At 45.3% G+C, this 14,078-nt stretch overlaps 1 protein-coding gene across 2 annotated transcripts in view; it reads right to left on the minus strand.

The window, feature by feature from the left end:
- SLC25A30 (solute carrier family 25 member 30) overlaps nucleotides 1-14,078 on the minus strand; it is a 104,799-nt gene that overhangs the window by 39,249 nt on the left and 51,472 nt on the right. The window lies entirely within an intron of this gene.

A 14,078-nucleotide genomic window follows, 5' to 3' on the forward strand; every position in this document is an offset into this window, starting at 1 on the left:
TCATATTAAGACAGTGTACAAAACTATAAATAAAATGTGTACAGTGAATTGTCTTTTAGACAAAAAAAAAAAAATCTTGGAGTCCCTATAAGATGGATGGTGGTACTTTCAGCATCTATCAAGAAAATTCACACCGAACTTGAGGACCCTCTGAATAACCTTGGGTTCCCACAAGGGTCCTGATCCACGGGTTGGAAATCACTGCTCTAGGGAATAGTAACATGGTTACATCATTATAACCAGTTTTGAAACAACAAGAATAACAAAAAAGAAATGTAAGTCAAGAAACAAATCTACTAACTACTCAGTGCCAGTCCCTGCTAAACACAGCTAATTTCTCACCTATTCTTTGCTCTCACCTTTGCACTGTAACAGCCCTTCGTATGTGCGTTTTACCTGACTACAGTCAAGACACCCAGATGGCAATATGGAAATGAAGACCTGAATTCTACTCAATCTTGGCCAAACTGTATTGGCTCTCTGACCTTGATTAATTAATTTCTCTAAGTCCTCAGTTGCAAAATGCAAACAATACCTCCCTTACAGAATGTTAAATGAGGTGATGTGTGCAAAAACACACTCTGTAAAATGTAGGTGCCGTGGAAATATCTTCTAAATTCATCTGGCTATGTCACTCATGAGCTTAAAATTCTTCCTTGTCTTCCCAGTGTCTTCAGAATCAAGGATAAGCCCTTAGCCTGGCAGAGAAGCCCCTCCCTGTGTGGTTTTTAGAGCTTCCAGTCACAGGAATCAGTTCCCCATCCTCCCCTGTTCATCTGCCTCTCAACCCTGCGTTCTAAAGTCTGGCCATCTCAAGGAGCTGGACTCTTCACCGTATTTCCATTTCGGCCCTTTATTAGCGCACTGTGTATGCCACTGTTTAGAACAGTAAGGCCCTCAAACAAGCCACAGTCTATAAGTTGGGCTATGCCAGGCCTCATGAGGAGGCAGCAAGAACCATTCCTCACCCACATCTTGGTTTTCATCATCTTGGTAGTTACATTTGTACTGTGATGAAGAACAAATGATTTGGAATCAGCTAGAATTCAATAAGTGTGTATACAACTAACTTAAGCTACAGGACTGATATTGATAGATTGTAATATGGCCCTACATTTGTCAGGAAGGAGTCTCTTGAGTTTTTCTGGATGCTTGATGCCATGCAGAATGAAAGGCCTGAATCAGACCCCTTTTAGGGTAGCCTTCAGTGATCGGTGGGGGGGAGAACATTGTATCTGAGACATCTGGTCACCTTCCCCTGCTCTTGGCAAAGTGGAGCGGTAATGAGCGATAGCTACTCCTAACAAGAACAGCTGGATAGGCGGTGTTCCCAGCTGGTATGCTCGGGGAATGAGCCAGTGAAATTCTTTATCCTCACCTCTTACAGCAGTGGATACCAACCAGGAGATTTGCCCCCCAGAGGACATTTGGCAATGTCTGGAGACATTTTTTTTTTGGTTGCGTTGGGTCTTCATTGCTGCCCACGGGCTTTCTTTAGTTGTGGCGAGAGGGCTTCTCACTGCGGTGGCTTCTCTTGTTGCGGAGCACAGGCTCTAGGGCATGTGGGCTTCAGTAGTTGTGGCTTGCAGGCTCTAGAGCGCAGGCTCAGTAGTTGTGGTGCACGGGCTTCAGTAGTTGTGACTCGCAGGGTGTGGAGCGCAGGCTCAGTAGTGTGGCGCACGGGCTTAGTTGCTCCGTGGCACGTGGGATCTTCCCGGACCAGGGATTGAACCCGTGTCCCCTGCATTGGCAGGCAGATTCTTAACCACTCCGCCACCAGGGAAGTCCCTGGAGACATTTTTGGTTGTCACAACTGACTGATAGCTACTAGCATCTTTTGAGTAGGGACCAGACCTGCTGCTAAACATCCTACGATGCCCAGGAAAGGCCTCCACAACAAAGAACTATCAAAACAGCAATAGGGCTGTGGTTTGAAAAATCCTGTTTTGTAGGAATGTTGCTTTTGGTATATGTTTTTCTTGGTTACAGGTGCTCTTTTGAGAGCACATCTTTTGCATAGGTCTGTGAGTGTTCATTTGTATAAAATAGTTGCAGCTCCCTGAACATGCCATTGCTCCCTTTCACCTCTGGAACCTTGCACACGCTAAGGTGCACCTGCTAAGTTCTTTCTCTTGCTAATTTCTTCTCATCCTTCAGGCTTCAGTTTGGACATCATCTCCTCCAGGAAGTCTCTCCTGATTCCTAAAATCTAGGCACAGTAGGTGCCCCCATGCACACCCATCCTGCGATCAGAACAGTTACGGCACTGCAGTAGAATTAACGTTTTCTTTGTCAGTCTCCCCGCCAGACAGTAAGCTCCTCGGGGTAGGGACGCAGTCTCGCTCGCTACTGTATGCCTAGTACCCAGTACCGCACCTGATGTGGTAGGCAGTCAATTAATATACACACATTTGAAGAGTCTACATAATCTGGGATCTGGCAGAGAGATGAAAGGCTTTTCAAAATGGTCCACCCCGTCTTCCTCTCATTGCTATCAGTTGTGTGTTTTGTTTGATCAAAGCTTCTCTAGTTGTGCTTCAGTAGAGAAAATGGAAGAATAGTGCAGAGAATCTCACGTGAATTCTGGTGAGCTGTACTTGGAGATCTCATTTATCTACCTTTACGCTACTCTCTGCATTGTTTTCCTTTTTAGTAGCCTTTTAGTAGCCTTTTAATTTGTATGCCCAGGAGCTGGCAAACTATGGTCTATGGGCCAAATATGGACAGTTGCCTGTTTTTGTATAGCCATAGAAATGGTTGTTACATTTTTTTAATGGTTACTTTTTTTTTTTTTTTTGCCAGACTGCACATGGCACGTGGGATCTCAGTTCCCGGAACAGGGATCGAACCCGTGACCCCAGCCATGGAAGCACAGAGTGCTAACCACTGGACCGCCAGGGAATTCCCAATAGTTACATTTTGAATGGCTATGTAAGTACCTACAGAATAGCCTCAATTTTGCCTCCTGGACTAAAGAGCAAAATATTTACAATCTGGTCCTCTACAGAAGAAGCTTGCTGACCACTGCTGTATCCTTTAGCGTATTTGCATTTAAATATTCCATTCTGGTCTCAGCTGTGCTTTGGCTATTGTGTCATCAGCCTGTTGGGGCTCATTTGGTAAAGGGGGAAGAGCACAGCCTTGTGACAGCTGATGGTAGCAGAACCGACTATCATGAGACCCTCACAAAGACCCCTGGCACCTGACAGGACAGATTTGTACCATGATTCTCTTAATACAATCAATGCAGTTTACACACTTAACCAAATTCTCTTGCACCTTCACTTTAAAATCATAAATATAAAATCAATTACACACTTCAAATTGAAATCACAAGGCATTCTGTCAGATTCTCTAGAGTATAGTTTCTATTTTTATTACAGACACTGCACATAAATAACAGACACGTAAGCGTTGTGTTACACTTCCAAGGTTAGTACTAAAAATATTAGTACTATGGGCTTGATTTAGCTCACCATTGCTATATTTAATTCTAAACCTTCTCGGGGTTATATAATCATATAATAATGTACCCAACTAACAGCAGATTTACTAGCTCAGGTCAGCTGAGTAACTAGATAATGAAAAAAATCAGGACATCAATAAGATTATCTTGAAGTGTTGTGAGACACACTCCAGTTATGTGTTCCCTTTTTACAGAGGAGCTGTGTCTGATACGTAGCAGGGACCTCAAGTCTAAGCCTTTCACTTGGAATTTCATTTTTCTATCTTCATCCCTGGTCATTTTCCCTCAGCAAACCCAATTTGTTTGTTTTAGAGCCTGATTTAGGTGGAGAGAGAGAGAGAAGCAAGTCACATTTAAAGGACTGAGAATACTAACAATTTCAAACTTCTCAACAGCAATACTGGAAGCTAGAAAACAACGGAGCAATGCCTTAAATGTGAGGGAAAATTATTGCCAAACTGTAACGCCATATCTAACCCCAAAATTTTAAAAGCTACAGACGTGCAAGGTCTCAAAGAATTAGCCTCTCCTCTATGTGTCCTCAGAAAAGCTAATAAAGGATATATTTCCTCAAAACTAAGGAATAAACTTTTTTTAAAGGTTTACATGGGAAATAGGAGCTCCAACACAGGAGGGTAGGGAAAGGACTTCCTAAGATGACAGTGAAAATCAATCTCAGGACAACAGCAACCAGCCTAGATCAGAGCAGGGATACAAAGAGATCCTGGAAATATATTGCAGAGAAAAACTGATACTGAAAAATCACCTGATGTTTGTGAAAGTAGTGATGGGGGCTTTAACTACAAAGAGAGAGTTTGCGGATGAATTTGAAATAGGCACCCAGAAAAGTAAGCCCAATTATTATTATTTTTTGCTGTGCTCGGCCTTTCTCTAGTTGCGGCGAGTGGGAGCTACTCTTCATTGTGGTGCGTGGGCTTCTCATTGTGGTGGCTTCTCTTGTTGCGGAGCGCAGGCTCTAAGCACGGAGGCTTCAGTAGTTGTGGCACTCAGGCTTAGTTGCTCCGTAGCATGTGGGATCTTCCCGAACCAGGGCTTGAACCCGTGTCCCCTGAATTGGCAGGCAGATTCTTAACCACTGTGCCACCAGGGAAGTCCCCAAAAACCTTTTAAATGATGACAATTTTTAATTCCAGGGAAAACCAGAGGTCATAAAAAGAAGAAACATAATCATGGTATACTACATGGCTCAGCTATGAATAACATTTACAAAGTCAGAGTAATTAAAACACTACATATTGGGAATTCCCTGGTGGCCCAGTGGCTAGGACTCCATGCTTCCACTGCAGGGGGCAGGGGTTCGATCCCTAGTCTGGGAACTAAGATCCTGCAAGCCGTGAGGCACTGCTAAAGAAAAATGTTCATAAAAAAAAAACCCTATATATTGGTTTAACCAAAACTGGTGATGAAATTGTAATTAGAGGATAGTGAAGAGCTCTGTGTGTCTGTGTGGGTAGGTGTGAGAGTGAGTGTGGATGGGCGTAAATCTTTGTCTTCAGAAGAAGGAAGTCTATAGATATCAAAGGAGAAAAATCAGGAAATGGCAGAGAAATCAGCTTATTACAAATCAAGGAGGTAAATGCCAAAAGAAACAGCTGAGGACTTCCCTGGTGGCACAGTGGTTAAGAATCCGCCTGCCAATACAGGGGACACAGGTTCGAGCCCTGGTCCGGGAAGATCCCACATGCCGCAGAGCAATTAAGCCCGTGTGCCACAACTAGTGAGCCTGCGCTCTAGCCCGCGAGCCACAACTACTGAGCCCACGTGCCACAACTACTGAAGCTCACATGCCTAGAGCCCATGCTCTGCAACAAGAGAAGCCACCGCCATGAGAAGCCCCCGCTCAACGCAACCAGAGAAAGCCCACGCACAGCAACGAAGACCCAATGCAGCCAAAAATTAATTAATTTTTTAAAGAAAGAAAGAAAAGAGCAAGGGGAAGGCCCACCTGCTCTTTACTGTCTCTGGTCACAATCCATGTGCAAGAATTAGTCCCAAAGCCCCACTAAGATACCAAGATGCTGGGAAGTGTGCTTTAATTGTATATCTAGGGGAAAAAAATGGATTTTGGTGAATATCTGGTGAATCTCTTCCCACTTTGGCGGAATGTACTTGCAGGAGGGAAGGTATATGATAATAGCTAGCCTCTCATGTCCACTCTTGCCTCCCTCATCCATCTCCACAGAGCACAGTGACCTGGATCAAGTCTTCCTGCTGCCTAAAAGCTTTCCACTGTACTTAGCATTAGCCTCCAAATCCTTATGCCAGCCTTGGAGGCCAGCATGACATGGGTTCTTCCACTGTGCCAAGCTCTTCTTCATCTGCACAGGTTGTCACCTCTGCTCGGAATACTACCGTCCTGCTCCCTCTTTTCACAGCCTGACATTTACCCATGTTTTTAGTCTCAGGCCAAATGTTGCTTCATCCAAGAGGCCACTGTGATAGTCACAGTAACAGCCCCAAAGAACTCTATGTCCTAATCCCTGGAATCTGTGACTATGTTAGGCCACGGGTTCGTGGCCCGGTCCGGGAAGATCCCACATGCCTCGGAGCAGCTGGGCCCGTGAGCCATGGCCGCTGAGCCTGCACGTCCAGAGCCTGTGCTCCGCAACGGAAGAGGCCACAACAGTGAGAGGCCCGCGTACCGCAAAAAAAAAAAAAAAAAAAAAAAAAAAAGATTACAGATAGAATTAAGGTGGCTAATCAGCTGGCCTTCAGGTAGGGAGGTTATTTGGGATTATCCAAGACAATGAGATAGTGAGTGGGTCCGATGTAATCACACAGGTCCTTATAAGTGAAAGAGGGAGGTGGAAAGGTCAGAGATACAATATGACTGTGGAAGTAGGTTGGAGTGATTTGATGTGAGAAGAACTCTACCTGCCATTGTCGGCTTTGAAGATGGAAAAGAGTCATAAACCAAGGAATGTGGGCAGCACCAAAAGCTGCCCAATCAGTCAAGGAAACTGATTCTCCCCTGGAGCCACCAGAAGGAATACAGCCCTGAAACGCCCTTGAGTTTTGTCTAATGAGTTCCAGTCCAGACTTCTGACCTCTAGAACAAAAGATAATAAATGTTTATTGTTTTATAGCATCAACTTTGTGGTAATTTGTCACAGCAGCTATAGGACACTAACCCATGCTCGCTAACTCTTCCCTGACCACCCTCACCTCCCTGCCACGTCAGCTGGGTCTGCAACTAATCTCTCTCCCCAACAAGACCTCTGCTCTTCCCTTGCACATCTGGATCTCTGGCGGGTCCATGCCTGGGTCTTCTGGGACCTCTCCTGGGAACTGACCTTCACTTCTCCCGGTCTCTCCATAAACACTCAGGAATGTGTTGAAGTTTTTCCCCTCCAATTTTTTTTCTTTTTTCTCTCTCCCCCACCCCCGGCCCCCCACTGCCTGGATCTTAGGTCCCCGACCAGGGAGCGCTGAGTCCCAACCACTGGACCGCCAGGGAATTCCCTCCCCTCCGGTTTTGCACCTGGTGAGTTGACAGGCAGAACAGTCAGGTAGGAGGAGGAACAAAAAAGTGTAAACACCTCCATGAAAATGGCTCAAAGGGTCCACATGCCTGGCGAATTTCTCTGCCTCCACAAAGGAGGGGATTTGGCATCCAACTCAGGAGAACTTTAAAAGTTATTTATCTTCTTTATAATTCTCAGTTCTCTTCAAAGTAAAATCATAAAATACTTTCTTCAGAGGGTTTTTGTAAGAATTAAAGGAAATAAATGAAATCGTGACCACGGTGCCTTGCATATAATCAACATCACTATTGCCATCGTTAGTATTACATCATCATGATTGTCATTATTCCAAATGACTCTTTCGTGTTATATACAAAAGGCCCACTCCATTGGGAATTCCCTGGAGGTCCAGTGCTTAGGACTCTGCGCTCTCACTGCCGAGGGCCTGGCTTCAATCCCTGTTTGGCCAAAAAAAAAAAAGGCCCACTCCATTTAAGTAAAACCAGTATTGCTAACAGGGTAAGAGTCTAAAATTAAAGCCTTTCACGTTTCTTAGTGGTTTTGTCCTGAGATTTACACTCAGCACTTCCAATTAATTTTTATTGAGTGATACAGCTTCAAAAATGTAATAGGAACAGAAACCAAAATGGCTACTTACTTGCTCTTACGGCAAGTCATATCTTTGAAATACTATGAAAATTAGCCAATTCAACGTGCCCCCCCCAAAAAAAAAATCATTCTGGGCTTTAATTAGAATTGTCTGCATTTTTTTTTTTTTTTTTTTTGGCGGTGCCCAGTGGCATGTGGGATCTTAGTTCCCACTACCGGGACCAGGGATGGAGCCCGTGCACCCTGCAGTGGAAGCGCGAAGTCTTAACCACTGCACTGTCAGGGAAGTCCCTGTCTGCATTTCTCTTTTATTTTATTTTATTTTTATTTACATTGGGTCTTCGTTGCTGCGCACGGGCTTCCTCTAGTTGCAGGGAGCGGGGGCTACTCTTCGTTGCAATGGGCGGGCTTCTCACTGCGGTGGCTTCTCTTGTTGCGGAGCACAGGCTGTAGGCGCGCGGGCTTCAGTAGTTGTGGCTCACGGGCTCTAGAGTGCAGGCTCAGTAGTTGTGGTGCACAGACTTAGTTGCTCCGCGGCATGTGGGATCTTCCTGGACCAGGGCTCGAACCTGTGTTCCCTGCATTGGCAGGCGGATTCTTAACCACTGCGCCACCAGGGAAGTCCTGCATTTCTTTAAGTCAATCATTTGGTTAAATATTTTACTCCCTTTCTGGGTGCCCTCACGTAGACACTGCCTAAGAAACTATCAGACTTCAGTTTATCAGAAGCAAAATAAAGGGGCCAACTGAAATCTCCAGTAGATAGAATAAATGACTTTTTCCACAAAAAAGGATTTGGGGAAGTGTAAGTGATCTGGGCCACCCGATGCTGAGAGGCACAGGATAAAAGGAGGTTAACAGGTAGCCTCTGCAGGGTAATTTTAGCCAGAGCTCCCTGCAGTGTGCTTCTTGGGGCCGGGAGGGAGGTCTGTGCGCTCGCCAGCGTCTATAGAAATGCCCTAGAGGGCTTCCCTGGTGGCGCAGTGGTTAAGGATCTACCTGCCAATGCAGGGGACACTGGTTCGAGCCCTGGTCCGGGAAGATCCCACATGCCACAGAGCAACTAAGTCTGTGCACCACCACTACTGAGCCTGCGATCTAGGGCCCGCGAGCCACAACTACTGAGCCTGCGCTCTAGAACCTGCAAGCCACAACTACTAAAGCCCATGCGCTTAGAGCCCGTGCTCTGCAACAAGAGAAGCCACCGCAATGAGAAGCCCGTGCACCACAACGAAGAGTAGTCCCCGCTAGCCACAGCTAGAGAAAAGCCCGCATGCAGCAACAAAGACCCAACGCAGCCAAAAATAAATAAAATAAAATAAAATAAATAAATAAAATGTAAATTAAAAAAAAAAAGGAAGAAATGCCCTAGAATGTTCGAGGACATTCACAAAATAACTGGGGACAGCAAAGCCAGGACTGACACTGTTTTTACCACTGGAAAGTCAAAAAGTTGTATAACCAGTGACAGTCATGCTCTTGGTTCTTGGAACTTGCCTTTGGGGCAGATGGTCACACTAAATTTTTGCCCCTGATAAAGAGCACAGTACTCTGAACACACACATGACATTTCCATCCTGGTAATATTTGGAGGGTCTGGGCAGCAGGCGAGGCCTGAGGCTGGCAGTGCTCAGATCTGAACAGTGCTGAAGGGACTGCAGCCATTTCTGTCCACAGCTTTCAAATCTGAATTTGTTAAACTGTAACCCACATTAGGAAACACATTGTACATCATGACCCAGTACACATACATACACACACACACACACACACACACACACACACATATGACTGAGGCAAACATTTCAGGAAAGAATACTTACTATGACTACAATGCACTCTGATATTTATTATTCTATTTTCTTTCATTTTGTTCATACTATTCATAACCCACTAAATGGAAAACCCACAGTTTGAAAAATACTGGTTATAAAAGTCAAATCAAATCATACTCTCTCCGAGTTATTCTGTAATTAGAGGGGCCTCTGCAGCCCTCCTTTCCTATCTCTACAGTTAGAGGAGGTGAGTGCCTAGAAGAGAGGCAGCCACTGTCTGATTGCGGGCAATGCTCTCAGAGCACAGGGTCCTCTTCTCGCGAGATGGCAACACCTGCCCTGCCTCCTTCATTGGACTGCCGTGAGGATCCCATGAGCTGACTCTGCGAGTATGCCAAAGAAGGGGAAAGGGCTCTGCGACAAATGCTGTTAAGGTTGAATAGTGACTTGGCCATCCGATAACTCATCTTAAGGACTTAACCTGGAAAACTCCTCTCCCAGTGGGTGAATTAAAGGAGAGATTCTATTTTCATGTCACACCAAGTCCACCCATGGCCTTGAACCTGACTCAGTTTGGTCATCATTTGCTGGTTTTGCTGTGAATTAACTGCTATCTAAGCCACCATAAAGTGGTTAAACAACAAATCCTCAGCAAACAAACAGCTTCTCACTGCAACTTTTGCAGCTGAGGGATGTTTGAAAGGGGGAGAGTGAGAGGTTTCTGAGAATTGGGACGGATGTCTGGTAACAGTCAGAAAGATAGCTTTTTCTTCATTAAAGTCTATACCAAATCCATAAGCGCATGGCTCCTGGGGTGAGTCTGCGGGCAGTGCCAACAGTCTTTTCAACACGGAGGACCAGATCATCCTCAGCATTCGTGATCACTTGTTCAAAAACGTATCTTTGATGCAGACGTAGAGAATGGACTTGAGGCCACGGGGAGGGGGAAGGGTAAGCTGGGGCGAAGTGAGAGAGTGGCATGGACACATATACACTACCAGATGTAAAATAGATAGCTAGTGGGAAGCAGCCGCATAGCACAGGGAGATCAGCTCGGTGCTTTGTGACCACCTAGAGGGGTGGGATAGGGAGGGTGGGAGGGAGACGCAAGAAGGGGGGGATATGGGGATATATGTATACATATAGCTGATTCACTTTGTTATAAAGCAGAAACTAACACAACATTGTAAAGCAATTATACTCCAATAAACATGTTAAAAAACAAACAAACAAAAAACCATATCTTTGGGTCTGGATAGAGGGATGGTTGCACAACATTGTAAATACACTAAATGCCACTAAATACACTTTTTAAATGGTTAGGTCTATCTTATGTGAATTTCACCTCAATTTAATTATTTTATTTATTTATTTTTTTGCCACAACGCACGTCATGCAGGACCTTAGTTCCCCAACCAGGGATCGAACCAGCGCCCCCTGCAGTGGAAGTGCGGGGTCCTAACCACTGGACCGCCAGGGAAGTCCGTCACCTCAATTTTTTTTAATGGAAAAAAAAGAGGAAAAAAAAAAAAAAACAGAGGAATACATACCACCAGAGCAATGTAGGGGTTTTTTGTGGTTGTTGCTGTTTTATTTATTTATTCTAGATTTCTGATACTCTGGGTAGTCAATGCAGAAAACTTTTAGGGCTTTAACTTTGAGCAAATGAAGCTAGAAAGGCAGATAACTCTTTGTAAATAGTAAAACAGCCCCAATCCCCATCTCCACCCCCCAAAAAAGGCCAGTCTGACACAGCTTAGCAAATAGCCTAGAACTAGGAATCCAGGACCAGCCACAGTTTCACTACCTCCTCTGGAAAGTCTCAGGGAGCCTCCCTCCCCCACGGTCCCCTTGGTCACCCCTGAGATGACCGAGACTGGTAGGTGGAAAGCGATCCTTCAGCCCGGTCACACTACTAGACCAAGGGAGCCAAGCCAGCCAGAGGCCTGAGGTGGCCTTGAACGAGCACCCGCCCCATAGGGGTGCCTCCCGTGGACAGTGAGTGCTGTCCAGCTGATTCCCTCTTGGGACTTCGATAGAAGACACAGGAAAAGCCCTGGAAAAGGCAGAAGGAGCAGGTTCAGAGGCAAAATATCTGAGTCGCCATCATGGCAGAGCCCAAAGCATGGATCCACAGCGCCCCATTCTGAAGAGTCGCCTACCAGGCATTGTTGTGACGGTGTCTCCAGAGCTGCTATCGGAGGAATGGAGCAAAGACTACACGTGGGACCGTCTTACCCTGCCTGACGGTGTAGCCTGAGACAACTTCCAGTGTCTTCCCGTTTCCCTTACCTCCCTGTGGAGCCTGTAAGTGGAAGTCACCTAAGGAGGTGTCTTGACTTGAAACTGGGTAGAATCTGATTTAAGTGCCACAAAAGGAAGCAACCCAAAGGATTCTGGCCACTCGCCGCTTCCCTGATGGGCTGCTCTCTGATGTTATTGGTAGGACAGCTTCTCCCTAACCCTCCTCTGCTTTGTCAGCCTCCAGTACAGAAGCTGGGAAACGTAATACTTCCTTTCCCAGTCCTTCTGCAGCTAAGCATGGCCAAGTGACAAGTTCCGGCCAAAGAGACAAAGGTGTCGCTCCTGTGGGGAAGGGAGAGTGTCTGAGGAAGCTTTTACTTTTTAATGAAAGGGCCAGGCCCAGGAGCAGCAGCCACAGGCACTGCCCTTCCCCATCCTCCCACCTGTAATACAGACATGGTACCCGGAGCTGTGGCAGCCGATCACAAAATGACAAGCATGGTAACAAAAGACCACGTGCTAAGAGGGGCAGGACCGGAAGACAGTCAGGGTCCTTACTGGCATTGTTGGGAAGCTACGCCAATGCCTGTAGCTTCCGACCTCCAGACTTCTGGTTCTATGAGAAAAGTATCGTTTTAAGCAGGCATTATTACTTGCAGATTTCCTATGTGATAACACTAACACGTATACTAGTGTATACATAAAACTAATAACAAAATATGTCTTATAGATTTATAATTTCCTTAAGTACACTTCTAAAAATTGCACATTATTCATTCCACAGAGGCATCCAATTGTTCCAACAACTCCTTATACAATCTCCAGTTTTAAACATCACGTTGGGTTTTGCTAAGGAGATGCACGAAGGGGACCCAGCCTCTGCACAGGTCAGTGCCTAGGCTCTGCGGAGGCATCTGAAAGGGCATAATTTATGTCTGAATGTGCCTCTTACACAGACACTGCTCACGTTGGCTACTGGACGTGGTTTCATGCAGTAAGAACGCGAAGAACCGAATTATTGACGCAGTTAAGCATATCTGATCACTGCTTATGTTAAAGACAACTATCACAGAATCGATGCAACCCTACATAAAATAATTAGCGGATGGTTCCTAGAGAGATACAAGCCACACGCATATGGTCTATTCAAAATGCTCACTGTATTTATGAGTTGAAGAGCACATCCTTTCAGCAGCCCACATAACAGGAACTCTAAATCGAGCAGACACTCAACCAGGGCTGGTTAACTAACAAAGTCCTCTGCAGAACAAGCAGCAGCCACGTCTCCACCCCACGCTTATGTTGAAACTGATGTCAGGTCGGGTTTCTCTCATCATCACCGTCTGTCCCCACAGGTCAAGGCCGGTTCTCACTTGACGGGCTGAGTCACATGAACATGCCTTCCTCTCAGAGTAGACAAATGCCAGACTTGTTCCACTAACATCACACAGGGGCTCTGAACTGATAGCAGTCCCTAAATATACGACCAGGAGCCCCTGTCCTTAATTTAGATTTTCCAGCAGCCTGGAGAAAATTCTACAGCCAGAGCGACAAGGACACACATTACCACTGTTCCCCTTTCACCTACTTACCTTAGGTGAGGCCTATCGATCAGTTCAAGAGAATGCCCTCCACACTCTGACTCAACCGTCTCTTTCCCAAATTAAAAGAAGTCCTATATAAACAAACAGGATGACCCTTTCCCCAGATATGTTTCCTTTCATCAGAATTCATGGAAAAATAAAAACTAAGGATGGTTTCTGTGTGATGTTCACTGTTCGCTTTCCATTTATGCTGTAAAGAAAAAGTGCTGGTGGGATGGCCAGGTGGCTTTCGCAGTTGTGACTATGTGATACACAGCAAGATGTGACTAATGAATAAGTGTTAATAGGTAAACTATAATCAGTGGCGCCCATCTGGAGATTCTCAAGAGCAGGCTGACAGTTGTTTTCTGACCTCCGTTTTCTGTGAGAATATCACAAGAATACCGTCAGGGCTTATCCATAATGAAGGTCTCCAAGTTCACATTTTATTATGTGCACTCACTCCCTAACAACACTTTACCTTAAAATGAACCATGACAGCCAACTATCCCAGGAGAAGAGGAGGGAGGTACATTGTCTAACAGTGATGCTTCCACAGCCAGCCCTGGGAGAGATGTAAAAAGATTCTCCTGTGTAGAACAGTGGGGCTTCTGATTGCTAATTTGGTCTAACTGTGTTTTGCAAATTTAACTTCCTTTGAAGATTTATATTCACTTAATTCTCTGGTCCAGGAAAGCAGAATTGAATTTCCAGCCACTAGTGTGTATCCTGAGTCTTGAGTCTTATTTCCCTTTGTATTTAGTAAAAAGCAGAGAATGAAATAGAACAAGAGAAAACATGCCTAGGAAAAAAACTGATAAAACCTGTGGAGAGTGGTAGGTTAAAAATGGAAACATTCGACCATGAATCTTACGTGCAGCTATGGAAAATAAGAATTATTTCCTCACCTTGGTCA

The sequence above is a fragment of the Delphinus delphis genome, chromosome 18 (genome assembly GCF_949987515.2).
Source record: "Delphinus delphis chromosome 18, mDelDel1.2, whole genome shotgun sequence".
NCBI lineage: Eukaryota > Metazoa > Chordata > Mammalia > Artiodactyla > Delphinidae > Delphinus > Delphinus delphis.